This window comes from Mustela lutreola, chromosome 11, assembly GCF_030435805.1.
Source record: "Mustela lutreola isolate mMusLut2 chromosome 11, mMusLut2.pri, whole genome shotgun sequence".
NCBI classification, from domain to species: domain Eukaryota; kingdom Metazoa; phylum Chordata; class Mammalia; order Carnivora; family Mustelidae; genus Mustela; species Mustela lutreola.
Window position 1 is genome coordinate 25,444,931 of NC_081300.1, and position 17,577 is coordinate 25,462,507.

The 17,577-nt window shown below is 50.2% G+C and overlaps 1 protein-coding gene across 2 annotated transcripts in view; it reads left to right on the top strand.

Annotated features, from left to right (window-relative positions):
* Window positions 1–10,877: 10,877 nt before the first annotated feature.
* Window positions 10,878–17,577, top strand: part of ZBTB7C (zinc finger and BTB domain containing 7C) — a 339,190-nt gene continuing 332,490 nt past the window's right edge. For both annotated transcript variants that reach the window (XM_059139105.1, XM_059139107.1), the window contains exon 1: window positions 10,878–11,051. The gene's annotated coding sequence lies outside the window, so the exon portion shown is untranslated. The remainder of the gene's footprint in view (window positions 11,052–17,577) is intronic.

Here is a 17,577-nt window from a genome sequence, read left to right on the forward strand (position 1 = left end):
TCCCAATGTGTATAGTAATAGGTATATATTTTAAGTTCCAATGGCAGGAGAGTTACACTTTAGATTTCTAGAAACCTGCTTGTGTAGCATGCCACAAAAATGCGAGGCTATTATAGTTTCGACAGTCTGTAGACAACATTTAAATCTCTAGACAATTGCACAGAGAATATTTGGAGAGCATAAGCTATGTCTTCTCTTTCTTTCAGTAACCAGTGCTACTTGGTTGAGACACACTTTGGATTGTTGGTAAATTTGTGTTGAAGGGCTGTGTATGGCTTGAGGAGGGGTTCAAAGTGAACCTGGTGGGGGGCCTTGTTAATTCTACCTTCATTTAAATTTGGTTTTCTTGAAAAGCTCATAGAAGTAGAAGAGATCTCAAAACATTAAGAAGCATGGCTTGCTTTGTGTTCTTCTGAAAATAACTAAATTGTTTCAATGAAATGTTAATTCTAACAAAATAGCCTTGAGTGAACAAATGTAAAAGGTTAAAAAAAAAAAAAAGGAGATAGCAACTCCTTTGGTAATCACCTCATCTCCAATTCCTTGTCTTTTAACATGAGAGATTTAAACTGTATGGTACTTTCCAACCTCAAATTCTGGGACTCTGGTAATATTTATAAACACAATTAAGATGGTCATCACTTAAGAGGAAATTAAGTACATTAATGTAAGAGGGTAATGTATTTTCTACCATATATTAAAATGAATACGATGTTGTTTACACAACAGAAGAGTAGATAGCAGGCAGAGAGTAGGGAGAAGGTCCATTCATTTCTTTAACCAGGAGCTGCTAAATACCTATGGCTACCCCATGCTACGCCCAGTGTAGGTTAAAGTAGAAGCTACCATCCCTGACCTCAATACATAGGAATAAAGCCATTGGACACAATGTCATCAAGAATAAGACTATAGGAAAGAAGGTGGGTACCCAGAGGAGTGGTCTCCCTGCGGGCCCAAGGGATGTTGAGTTTGCACGATTCCCCCTTGTTGAGAGCCAGGCTGGGTGTAACTGCTTGTCCGCTCAATGGGAAGAATTATGGAATATTTTAATAAATCATTCATTCAGCAAAAATATTTCTTGAGCACCTATTAAATTCCAGGCCCTGTGACAGGAACTGGAGATACAAAGAGGAGTAAAAGGAGTCCTGTCCTCAAATTGCTTGAAGGGTGACATTTAAGGACAATCGAGGTGACACAGGGTGGGGCAGCGTAGCAGTGGGGGTTGGTAGTCACAGCTGCAGGCTACATGGCGACCACCCACCCCAACTGCCTTTCCTAACTGGTGATGGTAAGCTTCCCGTTGTATCCGAATATGGCCTCAGCATCCTTCGTGACACAGCAACCAAGCAATCGCCACCCGTCAATCAGCCCTAGAACAAAAGATGGAACCTATTTGCTTCCCAGGGAACAAAGGACTGCAATCACACTGCACACATTTGCTAGGGGAGCACAGAGGAGCTGTTGGCTAGAGCTATTGGGGTGGGATTTGGGTGAGAAGTCACAGGGCAGATGGCCAATCAACGGACCTCAAAGGATGAATGGATTCTGTAGGTTAGAAACCACCAGCTCCCTTTCACTCCCTGCACTGTTGCTTTTTTTTTTTTTTTTTTTTTTTTTTGCAACGTGGAGAGAAATAAATGGCCCTTGGGAAACATGACATCCTTTTCTGTAATGGTGGAGCCTATTCGGGGTCTTTCGGTGGCCCTGATGGAAGGAGCAGACCCTCGGGAGACTACAGATAGGTAGTGTGGTGGAGCCATCTGTTGGCAGGAGTCCAGGTCGCTGGCCCAGCCACTGGGTTTTCTTTGGCAGAAGAATGTCCAGCTTCTTCAAGTAGCTGGTGCCAAGCAGGCCGGGCGCAGTGAGCTCATGGCATTCCCTTCGTCCTGGAGCTAGAGACTTAGGGTGGAGGGAAGTGGAGGGCTAGAGATAGCTCTACTGGCTTGGGGTTTGCAGCAGGCAGGGCATGGGGCCAATGGAGACAGGAAATCTTCTGGGCTTTCAGACATTGTGTCATATGATTGTTTATTTGGGAAGAGGAAGCCATCCAGGGAGCCCTGGTGCCCATCACCACCTCCTGAGGGAGAAATCCAGCTGGCACACATGCTACCCTCCTCACCCACATGCCCATGGAGCACATGCATGCACACACACACAGGCACACGTCCCCTCATCTCCTGCTTCACCACCCCCAACCCTGTGTGCACAGGTGAGGTGAGTTTGCCACATTCAAGGAGACCTAACAGAGCTCCAGAGTCCTGCCTACATTTCTACTTAGATCTTGCTGCCAGGGATTCAGTTTTCCAGTGTCTCTTGGGCAAGTCATGATTTGCTGAACCTCAGTGTCCCCGTTTTTTAAATGCAGAAAGGAAAACTTCTTCTACCTACCACCTGAGAAGATGGGCAGGAGCCATAAGGAACAGAATAGCTCCATCCATATGATGAGTAACTTCTGTCCTCCTGACAACCACAAGGCAAGATTCGTATGGAGTCACAGTAGACCCTTCCTTGTCTTCATAGTCCATCCCGCTGGACTATTCCAGACATTGAACAACCATCACCTCTCCAATCCCACTGCCTCTGTCCTAATTTAGACCCTGGTTGTGTGTACCTCAGCTTCTTCGATGGCCTTCACCCCATCTCTAGGCACCATGTACCCTCCTGAAGGGTTGCTCTGGTCATATTTCTCCTCTCTCCAAGCCCCTGAGACTTCCTCCTTGCTGACAGACTGAAACTCTCATTTAAAATTCCTCCCTACCTTTCCAGTCATCTTTTCTATTTTTCCTCAATCAGCCGCCTCTGTTACAGCCTCACCAGGCCGCTATTTCCACAACTGACTGCAAATTCTTACCGTTGTAGATTTGTTTCTTTGCCTTTGTTTTGGGATGTGTTTTTATCCAAGACTCATCCCAACTATCTAACCATTTGGAAAAACAACAAGATTGAGTTTCTGGCTCTGAATGGAGACTGATGAAAGTGTGGTCAAGTAGGGAGTCCTTGTCAGACCCTCACAAATAGGATCCTACCCCATCTTTGAGTCTAGAAAACCCTGTGGTCTGGAGTATCTTCATCAGAATTTCCTAAATTCCTTCATGTATGTTTGATCAGCTGGGTACATGGCTCACAGTGGAGTCCAGAACCCTTACGTGTCCCAGACACTGTTTCTCCCCTTCAAGCCTCACTGACCCTTTACTCTATGCATGGGGTAGACTAGATGTCCCAAACAGCTCCAAGACTCACACCTGTAGAGATATCCCTGGGCTCTAATGGAGGCTGGCCTTGTGAGTAGGTAGCTTCTACTGACAAATGTGGCTTTGTGTTGTGGATTTTTGTGTGACTGGGCCACCAAAAAGACATGCTGATTTGTTGTAGCCCTTATGGATGCAGGATGAGTTCGGGGGTCTAAGCTCCTGAGAGTCCACTGCTAACCCTTGGACTTGAGCCATGTATATAGATCTGCACATCAGCTCCCACCCTTATATGCAATCAGACCACAGTGCTGCTGCTGCTGGTGGTCTGTAACACTTGGGAGACATGAGTCTCATTACATGACATTTGTCCCCAGCCCAGCATCCAGGGAAATCATCCTGTGTCCTCAGTAGGCTCTGTGTCACAGGGCAGAAAGTCCTCTAGGGGTGGCAGTGGCTTTTTGAGACCACTGTTCCAGAATGCCTACAGGCATTTCTCATTGATGTCCTCTCTAGCCTCTAGCTAATAAGCAATGTCATGCTTTTCCAGATCAGTCTCATCCCATGTTGGACAAGGGATAGACATTCCTTGCCCAAGTAGTTTCTCTTCTCATTCCACCCACAGGCTCCTGCTTTCCTTCCCACTGGCGGCAGTCTGCAGAAAGCAGGACATATTCATTTTCCAGGGCTGCTGTAACAAATTACTGTAAAGATGGTGTCTTTATTAGACATTAGGAATTTATTAGAAATTTATTCTCTTACAGTTCTGGGGGCCGAAAGTCTGAAATGAAGCTGTCAGCAGGGCTTCTTCTGGAGGCTCTGAGTGAAAACCTGTTCAGTGCTTCTTAGCTTCTGTATTGCCACCAATCTTGGTGTTCTTTGGCTTCTAGATGTATCATTCCAATCTCTATAGTAGGACCTTATCTTAACTTGATCACATCTATAAAAACCTTATTTCCAAATAAGGTCACATTCACAGATTCCAGGTAGGCATGAATCTTAGGGGGACACCCTTCCGCCAAACCTACAGCAATTCAGTTAACAATGAAAGAGTTCACATGCTAGGAATGCAGTGATTACAGCCTTAGGAGTTTAAGAGAAGACAAGGGTGGAAAAATGTATTGTTTTAGGTTTGTACTATATAATTCCAAATGGTAAATTTAACATGATCTGGAAATGAACGATGGCTCACATTTTCCTGCATACTTTGGGTAAGGCTCGCACGCGAGGTCCTCCTGAACAGAGTACAGTCACAGCTTTGAGAGTCATCAGAAGCCAGTGTTCGCAGACCTTGGGATGAATGATGCAACAACATGAGTCAACAGTATCAGGGAACTGAAGGGGAAGAAGAGCTGTACTGTTTCAATACATATAGGTTCTGAAGAGCCCTGGCATTGTGAGTAATAATGGCATGGCCATCTTTTGTCGAGGTGAGAGATATGAAATTAACTAAGAATGGTGTATTTGGCATTCGTGAGCAAGAAAGAAAATGAAAAGGTGGGTTTTTGGACTTAAACAGGAAGAGAGGCTGCCTGGACACTATGGGGAAATCTTACGCGCACTGATGAAGCAATACATAAATATGTAAATATCTCTTTTCTGTGCATTATTCTAAACCTTCATCATTAAATCACTGTACTTCACATGGGCCAGGGGTTTCATAATGCATTTTGAAATCAGGTTGTTTATGTAGACAGGCACTTTGCAACAGATATTTGCCTCGTGCCCTGCGCATCCTGAAAGCAGTCCTCTCCTTTCACACAGCCTCTGAGTGGAGTGAGGGCTCTCAATTAAATCGCATTCTCAGGATAATTGCGCAGCACTGACCTGGTACTTGGCTAACTAAGGGAAATCCCGGTGGGGGCCCTAAGTGATTTCCACCTGGGAGTTCTCATGAGGGGAAGGAGGACAAGACAATATAAACTCAATGCGGGGGGCAGGAATAAAAAATAATTACATAATAATATATATATAATATACTATGTAATATGTCTATATAATATATCATACTAATTAAAGAGAAGTAATACTATGGTATTTTGAAAAATTGGAGGTGGAATTAGTCAATTGTTTCTGTGACCCTCATTGATTTAGAATGAAGCCACTCTGAGAATTGTGATTCAACAATTACTCGCACACCTGCAACTCAGACAGTTGGGAAGATCTTGAAGGAGGCTGAACTTACTAGAGGACCTCCCCTGCCCTGACTTGCTCAGCTGTTCAGCCATGCTTGGAATGCCAATGGCGGTCACTGACCAGTCCCATTGGTGACACCTAACTACCACCACCCCAGAGTGTCAAAGAGATATCTTGACCGACTGAGGCTTGTGAACTGTTTGTTGGGAAAATGATGGGATGGGGGGTCCCAGGGAAAGCTCATCCCCTGAGGTTAGGGGCTGGTTTTCCCATGGAGAGTCATATCAAAGAGGAGATGAACAAAGTTGGGGCCAGGTTAGAAGTGAGGTGCACCATTGAGAGACCCAAGGGAGGGTTGAGTACGTGGTTACTCTTTCTTGGAACATGGGGGAAGTCGTATCTCTTGGGCAGCTTTAAGTTGTCCAGTCTTACATGTTAATTCTCTGGAGCTACCAGAACGTTTTTTCAAATCTGTTGGCCAGAAGAGCTTTTGTAGGTCTTGATGTTGCAAACAAAATAGGTATATACGAGGGGTGTGGCCTGCCCACATTAGCTTCTTTTTAGGGCTGTTAGGGGCTGCAGCATTTTTTCAAGGGAGGCGGTAACTGGAGTTTTGGGTTAGGAGGTAGAGGGCAAAGTGAGCTATGGCCCCACTGGGAGCAGCAGGAGGCACTGGACCTGGAGGGAGATCTTCTGGAGGAATGATAAGTAGAACTTGCATATCCTTAATATTTTCCAGGGGAAGCTGGCCCCCAGGAAGGGATGGTGGTTGTGTGCCTGGATTACACATGTACATTAAAAAGAAATCAAGTATTAATAAGTTTAAATTAACCATGGATTAATTAAGGTTATATCTGGTGGGCAATTACAGATGGGTTTTAATTTTTTCTCTCTTTTCTTTGGCGTTGTTAAAGAAGAAATTGTTCTTGTTAAAATGGTAAGGAAGACTATTCGAGACCATGGCAAAAGGGGCGAAAAGGGTCAGGCTTGACAAGGACAGATGAAAATTTGTAGCCTAGGAAGGGCGGGGGTCAGTGGATGGAAAATTACTAACATCAAGGGTAGGTGGATTCTTGCTAAACTGATCTAACAGGATTCTTGCTAAAGTCAAGTCAGGGTGATCAAATATCAAGGGTGGGGGGATTCTCACTAAACTGACTTAGCAGGATTCTTGCTACCGCTGGGTTTGGCAGGCTGAAGACAGGGCCCGAGGGTGAGGCCTGGCCAAAAAAAGGGCTCAGAGGAAACTGTCTGAATGTGGAGTAAGAAGATTGGTCTTCGTGACACCTTATGGACCATACATGTATGACCATTTAAAAGAAGAAATGAAAATTGATAAAATTTATATTTAATAATAAAAATACTCGTCCAAGATATATGACAGCTGAATTCAACATATTATCCTGGATTGAATCCTAATCAGAATTTATTTCTTTCATTTTTGCCATGAGTGAGATAATTGGTGATATCTAGGTATGGTTTAGCTTAGATAATAGTATCAAAGGCAATTTCCTAATTTTAATTATGTAAAAATTGTTTGAAAACAGTCCTTGAAGACTTAGCCAGTAAAAGAGCATCATGTCGGGGCGCCCGGGTGGCTCAGGTGGTTAAGCAGCTGCCTTCGGCTCGGGTCATGATTCCAGGGTCCAGGGATCCAGCCCCGCATCGGGCTCCCTGCCCAGCGGAGAGCCTGCTTCTCTCTCTCCTCCTCTCCCTGCCTCTCTGCTTACTTGTGCTCTCTCTCTAGCTCTCTGTCAAATAAACAAATAAAATATTAAAAAAAAAAAAGAGCATCATGTCTTTAGCTCACTCTCAAATGGTTTAGGACAAAAATAATATGCATATAAGAGAGAGCAAGATAAAGTAAACATGGGAAATGTTTGCATTTGGGGAATCTGAGTGAAGGTATATGGGAATTCTTTATATTATCTTTGTAACTTTTCTGAAAACCTGAAATTATTGAATAAAAAAAAGAGAAGTAAACTACTTCTCAAATGCCACCTCTTCCAGGAAGTCCCTCTCAAATGAGATTGCATCTTGCCCACCTTGCCTTGTGGTGACATGGACCACAGTTATCTCGTAATTCTCTCAAAGCTTCTTTCTCCTCTAGAGGCAGCACAGCTGGATAGAATGCAGTGAATTCCCGAATTCACGAATCTGGGCCCCAGTGCTGCAGTTGTCACTTCTCATCTGTGGGACCTTGGTCATTACTACTGCTACTGACCCCAGATTTCTCATTGATAAATGACCATGAAATAGTCTTTGCGCCATTGTCAGGAGGAACACGCAACAATGCCTGTCACGATTCTGATTCTAGAGGGAGCTCTGTGAATGCTAATTCCCTTTTTTTCCTCTTCTCTGGAATTGGCCTTTAACCATCCTTGGGACATGGGTAAATTTTGAATACAATTCTTTGATCATTTCTATAAAATTTGTTCTAATAACTAATATTGATAATTTGCAATGTATCCACTGTGCTCAACACTTATTAACTCCTTAATGAATGTTGTTCATGGGGCAATATTTGCCTGCAACTTTTCTCATCTGGTCATCCCAGCATCTCTATGGGGTAGAAAATTTCTCATGATGATCCCCTTTTTATAGATTTGGAAATGGAGGCACCAAGGAGATGAATGACATGCTTTCCTAGGTTTCATGGCTAAGAAGTAGGAGTCTGGCAGGAGCCAGTAAATCCTATCACTTATGGCAAAGTCTACTGTTAAATACAAACACGCCAACTGCAAATGAGTCTTACAAAGTTCTCTGGGTCTCTATCCTCATGTGTTACCACCACCCACTTTACCATTCTAAAATGACTTTTCATTCATTTGGTTTACTATTTTTTTAACGAGCACCTATTAAGTGCTGAGTGTGTTAGGCATTGAGGCTGTCAAGATGGCAAAGGAGCTCTGAGTCTTGTAGGAAAAAAAAAATCAAATGAACAAAAATCGTAAATGCAGTGTAATAGCTGCTTTCTTGAAAAATATTTTATAATATTTTATAATATCACTATTATAAAATAATAAAAAAGCAGACCAGTCTCATCCTGACTGCTCTTAAGTTTATAAAAGTTTTGCCTGTGTGATTAGGCTCCGTAGCACTGAGACTCGCTGTTCAAACATAGAGCTCTCCTCCCATAGCTCATGGCATGGAAAGCTATTCAGTGATCTATAGGACAAACATCTGCTCTGAGCCAACTGTGCCTAGAGAAAGAATGAAAATCTTTCTGATTTAGAGATAATTCTAATTAGTAGAAAATCTCTCTTTTCTCAAACAAAACACCTTTTTCATGGCTGTAGCTGCCCTCAGCCCCAGAACCATAGTCTTATCATCTGCACCTGCCTTGCCATTCCAGGCTCAGATCTTCCAGGTACTCCCCAAATGCACCCTCCTCCATAGTTTTGGCTTAGAAGCATTAGCTGGGTCAGCAGAACCCCAAGTTGCCAAAGACCTTTTAAGGAAAGGAAAGGAGAGAGTCAACCTAAAGTAGGGGGACAATGGCTCCTAAGGCTTAAAGCAAAGAATATGATTTTGTCCCCGGAAGCTCAAATGACTTGGAATCGTGATATCTTGAATCTGAAAATCTCTTAGTTTCTGGGAGGGACCTCCCCAGACTTCTATGAGTTTTTGAACGGTTTGGTTAAGGTTGTTGCTCAAACTGTTGTGTGAATGACATTTACTCACTAGGAAAAGTCTGGCCTCTCTAGCAAATGAAACACGTAACACAACCCTATGGTCCAGATTCCCCTTTCACGTGTGTCCCTAGCTGTCTACTGTCACATCGTATTTCAGAGTGTGTCCCTTGTCTTCACTGTCCCAACGTGGTGCCTTTTATTGCGCATTTACTGCACGAATAAATGAAACGATTAAAAAAAAAATTCCAACCAGCAACCCTAGGAAGAAGGGTCAAGCAGAAGGTCCACAAATTTATTTTGGTGATTCCTGTAAAGGATGCCACCGAGTATCTCCAACGTTAAAAGCCAATACCCAGACGGCAGGCGGCAGCCCCACTTCTCTTTCATTAGTCAATGGCCAGAACAGGGACGCGGAGGAAGGCATTCGCTTTCTTGCCTGTCCTGGACGCCCCGCGCAGCTCAGGAATGCTCAGCCCCAGCGGGCATCTGAAGACGGCAAACTTCCCGCGTCTGGTGGCGGAGCCCCTGGGAGAACCCGCTGTCATCCGAGGGGACTCGCGCCAGGGCGGGCAAGGATTCCGTTGTCTGCCAGGAGCGCAGAGGGGAGGGTTGCAAAAACGTAGAGAGAAATCCAGTCCCTGTGTGCCCCCGCCTGCTGGTGGCCAGCACATCTGCCCGAGCGTGGCCTGGCGTGCAACCGATCGTGCCGTCCCGCCCGACCCTAGTGTCCCCCACCCTCAACCCACCCCACGCCGCCCGGCTTCCCTGGAATGGGCCCTTGGCGCTGTCTGTCACTGCTCCGCGCGGCGGTCCCACCTAGACTCTCCCGCGAGCACTGTAACAGCGGGGGCGGGGCTTGGAGGGACCGGGCGGAACCAAGCCCCCAGAGCCCGCCCCTGGCTGCGTAGCTGGGCGATTGGATGCTTTGGAAGGCCGCCTTCTAAGGCCGTCCAGGGGAGTGTCCCGTGGCTGTGGCCGGGTCCCTGGCGCGCAGGGTGCAGGGTGAGGGGACTCCGCTCGGCGAGGGGTGGGAGACCGCGCGTCCAAGCGGTCTCTAGGGCGGGGTTTCCCGTTGGGATTTGGGCGCCGTGAAATGCAGCAAGCCCATAGTCTCTCGTGTCGGAGAGGTATCTTTCTGAGTCGCTGGAATTCCGAGAGAATTTGGGAAACTTCTCGCCTCCACTCTTCACTCCCTACTTTCGGATGGGAAAGCAGTTGCTGAGTTGTTTTATTTCCTCCCCCAACCGGACTCTGTAAAAATAGCCGTGCGCCGGGGCGAGCGAGCCAAGCTCTGCCGCACCGCTGTCCCGGGCAGGGTGTGGACCTAAAAATACCCGGCGGTCGGGAGCTTGTACTCCGGGTGCGGGCGGGTCCGGCCGGGCCGCAGAGGGCGTCTGGAGACCGGAGAAACGGCGGCCGCCTGGCCCCTCGCCTCGGCCGGGGCTGTCCCTTTAAATCCTGGAGGAGGCAAAGAGAAAAAAGGAAAGAAAGAAAAAAGCCCCGAACGGATGGTGGCTCTGCCCGGCCCCCCACTCCGCCCCCGCGCCGGGTCCTGCCAGCCGCCCGCCGCCTCCGCGGGTCCTGGGCACCCCCAGCCGCTCCACCCACCGCCACAGTTACTGTCAAAATAGAAATTCCGCGAGCCGGAGAGGAGGTCAGGGCGCAGCAAGTGCAAGTGTGGCAGGCGGGGAGGGGGCGCGGAGCAGGGGGCGGGCGCGCGGAGAGGCGACCGTAGACATCCGGGCCCTTTAACCCCGTGCGCCCCCCGAGCCGGTGGCGCGGGCCGCGCGGGCGCCCGGCGCGGGGCGCGGGGCTGACAGCCGCGGCGCGGGAGGCGGGGCGCGAGGAGGGCGGAGGCGCGGCGCGGGGAGGGAGGAGCTGCCCGCGCGCCCGCCGCCGCCGCCGCCGCTCGGCTCCACACCCGCCGGCGCAGCCCCGCCACGAGACTCTGACAGCGCGCGGCCCGCGCTGCTCGGGCGCACAGGCACGGTCGGACCGCGGCGGCGGCGGTGGCGGCGGCGGCGGAGGAGGACGCGAGGACCGCGGCCCGGCGCCAAGTGCGGGAGGCGCGCGGGGCTGGCGGCGCGCAGAGGTGAGTGTCTTAGCGCGGCGCGCTTGGGCACCGGCTGCGAGGGTCACGGTCTCCCCCGCACCTCGGCTGCCGAGGCGGGTCAGAGGGTCGCGGGGCTCCGGGAGGGTGGCTCCGCATTGCCGACGCCGGAAAGCGGTCTCGGGGCTGTTGCTAGGCGGCCGGCGGTCCGCGCGCCCCGGGGCGCCGGCGGGGGCAGGGGCGCCCCCAGCGCGGCAGGCAGGAGGCGGGGGGCTGCGGTGGCTATTCAGGGGCTCCGTGCGGCAGCCATGCAACGGGAGGAGGCGGGAGGAGGAGAGAGGGAGGAGGGGAGAGCCAGCGGAGAGCGAGCCAGCGAGCGGGCGCCGCGCCTCCTGGCTGGCACCGCGGCCCGGAGCGAAGTGGCGCGCGGGGCTTGGAGGGGAACTTCTGCGGGCGCGTGCGGGCCCGGGCTTGGCGGCGCCTCAGGGCCGGGACAGGGCGGGCCTGCCGGCAGCCACAGGTGGTTTCTGCCAAAAGTTTTACCGCACTTCTGCCGGGAAGGCGCGGGAGCGTTTTGGAGAGTGACGGTTTCCCGAGACTTTGGCATCCGCATGTCACACTGTCTTATCTCGAAGATTAGAAAGGGGGTGGAGAGCCTGGGATCCCGCATCTCGAGACGCGGCTCGCGGGCTTCGTGCGGTCTCTGCCCGAGGTGGCGCCCTTGCCAGACCTTCCGGATTCACGCGGCTGGCCACTGAGAAGCTGCGGGAAATGGGCTCACGCACACGGTTCCTGCGTGCCTTGGGAAAGTTAAGCTGAGGCCAGCCCGGTACTTGTCGCTCACACGGGGCAGCGCAGGGTCTCTTCCTAGGAACCGCGCCAGTCTTCGCTCCCAGGCGTGCGCTTCTCTTGCTCCTTTGAAATCGAATTGTCTCTGGCCGCTGTGCTGCTTTGTTATTCGGGCTGCTTGTCTGATTTCATTAGGAGGAGAACTAGGAGGAGCCAAAGAAAAGCAAAGCGGCAACAACTCTCGCTTCCTTTGGAACCAGCTGTAGAGGCTGGTACCCACATCTAGGCCAGGAGGGTCCAGGAACAGAGGGAGCCTGGAGACGCCGGTGTGTGCTCCCTACTCCGGGAGCTTCACCCGGCCCTTCGCAAGGCTGGGGTTGGGATTTCTCGGGTCTGCGGGACGGAAAGATGAAGGTGGGAAGGAAACCGCCCTCCGAAGAGGAAGGTGTGCCGTGGTGTAATCAGTTCTGGGAGAGAGGCTCCAAGAAGGCCAGTGGTTTGGCCCGGTTCCTTACTGGCCAGTTGTCGAATCTAGGGCCGCGAGGTTAGAACCACCCCGGTAGGTCCATCCTGGGCTGAAAGGAATCTTTATCCCCGGAGTGGGTCTGATCCCCAGCTGGTGCAAGTGTGCACAGAACTGTGTGAGAGTTGGTTGGAAACACTGAGTCCTTCATTCCCACCGTTCCTCCCTACTCCCCCAACCCCACGGAGCACCTGAGCGGAAAGGGTGCCCTTTGCTTTAAAAAGGAAAGAAAAAAAAAAAAGGTCATGGGGATTTTGAGCAGAAAGATGTTCTAGAGATATGAGGAACTCTCATTTTACAGATGACCCAACTTAGGCCCAAGGGAAAGTGACCTGCCACGGTGGTTAGAAACCCCAGGAGATGAGAAATGACATCAGCCTCCCAGACCAGGGTGGAGAGAATTCCCTCAGCAAGGCGTCTGGAGGGCCTGAGATCAGAAATGCCACCCCAGACCCCAAGCCCATTAGGGGCTCATTATCTGGTACTTTCTATAGCTATGCTTGCCAGCTAATGTGGTATATTTTCTGTTCTCTGTCCTTGGCTTAGGAAAAAAAAAATCAGGACTATCCCTGAAGATTCCAGTCTGACTCTTTTCCAACTTTTCCTGTTCCCTTCTCACCCCAAATTCCTCAAACTCCTTTTGTAACATAATGCAGCTTGATTGGCCAAGATGAGTTTGCAGCTTGTCTCATTGTGAAGCACCCTCTTTCCGTAGGATGCCAGAACTCTGTTTTCCTGGTAATTAGGTTTTACAGATATTTTTGAAAGGGAGCCCAATTCTGGATCAATTACACTTGGACACAAATGTTGTGCTGTTGTGGATACCAAATGAGAAGGATGAGCAATTATCTGGGGGTGTTGGAATAAATGTTGTTGTGAGTATTTGACACAGCTATTAGACATCAATGAGTGGGTTTTCAGTAAATGTTTTTTGCGCTGTATTTTATTGAGCAAACAAAGTGTCTTAATTAAAAAGAACTGGGAGTTGGCCACTTAGATTTTAGCCCTGTGTTTCTTACCAGTGGGTATGGATGGGAAGGGTTTGAATGGGAAACAGAATGACTGTCGAGACCTTCCTCTTGCCTCAGACCAAAATATTTTAGGGCAATGCTCCTTCAGCATATACTGTCACGTACAGTCCGGCGGAACCGTATTCAATCAAAATCGGTCTGGGTGCGGTGTATGTCAATCTGTATTAGTCAGAAGTGACTTGTAAGAGAGAATATTTTGTAAGTTTTATTGCTTTCAAGGGTATGCAGTATCAAGAATTCAAGGCTAATGCAATGTGGCCAAATAGAATTTTTCTGCTCTCACGAACAGATAAGAATCGGTGTCCCCACAGTTGTGCTGGGGGCCCCTGTAGAAGAAACCAAGATCTGACGTCATCATGATGGTCCAGGGCTAACATTGTGACAGTGCCTTTTCACTGTCATCGCATGCTAATGTCATGGCCATCCCCAAGTGGTATGGAGTTCAGCTCTGTGTCCATCTTACAGATGGGGAAACTGAGGCAGAGACATGAGAGAAGGTTATTCCTATGCTTCATTCAGTGCCTTAGCATATCCTGGGCATTCAACTCAGGGCTTCTGTGGGTGACTGGGGAGGGTAATAGGCCCTCTAATCATATTGCCCCTGACCCCTCTCCAGGACCGCCATTACAGAAGGGTGCAGAGGTGTGGGGGTTACAGTTAAAATTCATGAGAGGCCACTTGCTCTGAAGGGGGCCTGAAGGATTTAGTTCCCCACCCCCACAGTGGGTGAGCAGTTTCCTCCCTCTTATAGCAGGCTGTGGGAACTTGGGGGAGGAGGGACCAGCTGGCTGAGCCTGGGACGGGGGTGTGGGATCTGTGCCTGTGTAGGGCTGAAGGAGTCCAGGCTATTTATAACCCATCCTCCCCTCCTGGGAAGAAGAGACTCAAGGGTCTGGAACCATCCTCAGTGGTGACTTTGCCCAAGGATGGCTGTGTCCCGCTGGAAAAAAACCACCACCCAACTGCATGGCGGGTATTGGTGTGAACCCTGATCCATGTGGAGGGGTCCTGTGGAGCTTCTTGGAACTTCGGCTGCTCTGGGAGTTTTAAGATAGAAAGATTTCCTGGAGCCCTTGTATGTGCACTTTTTCTTAGGCAAGGCCCTCCATTTGTACCCTAGAAATCTCACAGAGCAGAACTAAAGAATCTGCAAAAGTGGGGGAACTTGGCTGTTCTGAATGACGGTAACTCATTTTTACGTGAGTGGAGATTCTGAAAGTGACCTGTCAGATGTGGTTCCCTCTGACTATAAGCTGCGATGTTGCTGTGTGGTGCCGGCTGGAGAGGTGTGCACATGAAGCTCTCCCCCCCCCCCCCCCCGCCTTGCCCACCCCTGCCCTGGACCAGTCCCCGATGGCCCCCCTCACCTTTGCACTCTTCAGCCAACACCCGAGTCCTCTTTTGTCTTCAGAAAAATAGTATCTGCCATTCCACTGGTTACGACCTCATCTGTGCAACTGAACATATTTTCTCCCTGGGCCAGTGGACGGAAGAATGAGGGTGGGCGGTGGAGGAAGTAGGCAAGGCACTGAGCTCGTCTCTCTGTTTAGCCCCGCACGGTGAATTAAGCCTCCCATCAGAACCGTTCCGGGGCTCGAGGGAGGTTTTGCCAGGGAGAGAAGACAAGCGGGAGGCCGTTGGGGGAGAGGTGGGTGCTGGGCAGCTCCCGCCGAGGGTGGTGCCTGGTGAGCCTGGTGCGGGCATGGCGTGCGGGGGCTCCTGAGGGCGGGGCTGGTGTGTTGCTCATCGGCACGCAGCGCCAGCCCTGGGCATGGCAGATGTTTGCTTAGCAAGGGCTGGGGGGCACTCGTGGGTGGGTGGACAGCAGGCAGGTTTGCTTCTTTCTTGCCATCGGTGGTGTTTCTTGGTGTCGGGAGCTTGATGAAGCAGAATCAGTGTAAGTGAGAAGAGACAGAATTCCCCAGGCATTCTGAGAGCCCCGGGGCCAAGCTGATTGGCCGCTCCCCATTGCCATAGATGCTGGAAGCCAGAGACAGCCGTGGAGTCCTTCTCTGGGAGCTGCGGTGGCGCAGTCTAGCCTCTCAGAGTGTGCAGAGTGAGTCTCCTTCATGAGAGAGATGGGCCACGCCTTTCCTTACCCTTCCGTGGGCCTTCTGGGGGCCCTCCCGGGGTCTGGTCCCTGCCTGCCTCTAAGACTCCCTCCCCTCCCTGCTGGGACCTTTTTGTTCCTTGAACACACCTTGCTCTCCTGGGCTGTTCTTTTAATCTGGCATGCCCTTCCCTCCCATCTTCCCTCAGCTGCCCCCCCTCGCCCCCTGCCTTCAGGTCCCAGCCGAGACCGCACCCTGTGTTACACTCTTCACAGTGCCCACCTCCGTCTGGGATAGAATCTTGATTCTCTTCTTGTTTGTCACTTGTGTCTCCCACTAGACTGTGAGGTCTAGAAGGGTAGGGACCTTGTCTGTTTTGTTCCTCGTCGTGTCCTCAGCCCCAGAACGGTGCCTGGAATGGAGCAGTGCCAGAGGGAATGGACAGTGAGTGGGTGTGCCAGTGAATATGCTGGCGGTCTGCAGAGACGAACCAGCCAGGGACCCTGCCCTTGGGACCTCTTCGGCCTGGAGGCAGAGAGAAAATGTGTCCTTGAGGCTCTATGGTGGTGGGAAGGGAGGATGGCATTCTTGAGGTACAGCCAGGGAGGGCCCTGGTCAGCCGGTGTTAGCCCAACTCCACCGGGCTGGTTGGCTTGGGCGGGGGTGGGGGGGTCTTTTTGCTGTTGCTATGTTAGGAGTCAGGAGCCCTGGCAGCTGACCCACCTCCAGGACTGAAGTTCCTTTCGCTTGCTTGGCTGCCACCTCTCTCTCTGTTTATTTACTTCTTTGGTGAGCGAGAGCTCCAAGCATAATGCCATCCTTGGAGAGTCAGGAATGTTGTGTTTTTCCACCAGCTCCATTCATTCGCTGCCTCCTCGGAACAGCTGTGGACAGCTGGCTGCCAGCGTGAATGCTGGGAGGGCTTCTCTTCAGGGCCAAGGGGTACACTCAGCCCTGCAGGAATGGGGGATTTCATTTGTGTTTCACACCCTGCTGCTTTCCAAACCCCACTGAAATGGTGCCTGTAAAAACAGATCCTTGAGGAAATTAAAAAACTATTAGCATTCAGTTTACTGCTTTTCTGATTATAAAAGCAATGAGAGTCATGATAGAAGATTTGGAAAATAGAGAAATGTGTAAAATTAAGCCCCCAAACTGTGACGACACCCTGATGTTGGTGCGTTTCCTTCCAGTCTTTTTTTCTGTTCCCACCAACACACACACACACACACACACACACGCATGGGCATGCACGCACATACCCCCGCACGTAGTTTTCTGAAATTTTGTGAACCCGTGCCATCCTTAATAAAGATAAGGGCTTCTTCTCTTGGGAGTGTCAACCATTCCCACAGCAAATCACTGATATATAAAAGAAAATCTATGTTCCACCCGCCGGGAAGATTTCAACGCGCTTTACCGAATGCAGCACAAGTTGGGAGAGCAGTGGGCTCCTCCCGCACGGGGTGGGTGTGTTTGGGAAGGTGTCGCGCACTCTTGGCCTTCCCTCTGTCACCATGTGAAGTGCCACCAGCTCATGGTGTTACAGGCTGTCTCCTTACTGAGGATTCTGTCACATTTCCCAAGGCCATCGCGGTCTCTAAAAACGTATTTTAATAGACGTGGAGCCTTCCTTCAAGTCAAGGATCATACTTTGACCATTACATGCCTGCCAAAAACCGAACTCAGAGCCCATTAACGGATCATTCCTTGACCTCAAAATAAGAACAGCAGGAGAATCTTGAGAAATATGAACCCAGATCATTGGCTTCGTGTGTTTAGGGCAGGGCTGTTTGGAGACAACCTTTGCTCCCTCAGGGGCCATCACCGCCATGTTCCCAGGGCCTCCGAGAATGGCCGCTGCTCGTGGGTGCTCAGGAAATATTTTGCTGAATGAAGGAAATGCAGAATCCTTCCTATGGGAGGAGAGACTCAGGCCTGTCCACGTCCAAGCTTCTTTTGGGAGTGGGTTTGGCTGGGGAGGGAGAGCAGGGCCCTGGGGGGAAATGGAGGAGGAAGACAGTCACAGCCTGGCAAGCAGGAAAGGGCAACATGAGAAGCAGTTCTCTGACTACCTGGTCTTGGCGGGGTTTTGGAGGAGGCGATGCTTAGATGGCATCTTAATATAAGGGGCTGGGGGCTGGGGTTTAATTCCCTGGAGACAAGATGTAGAG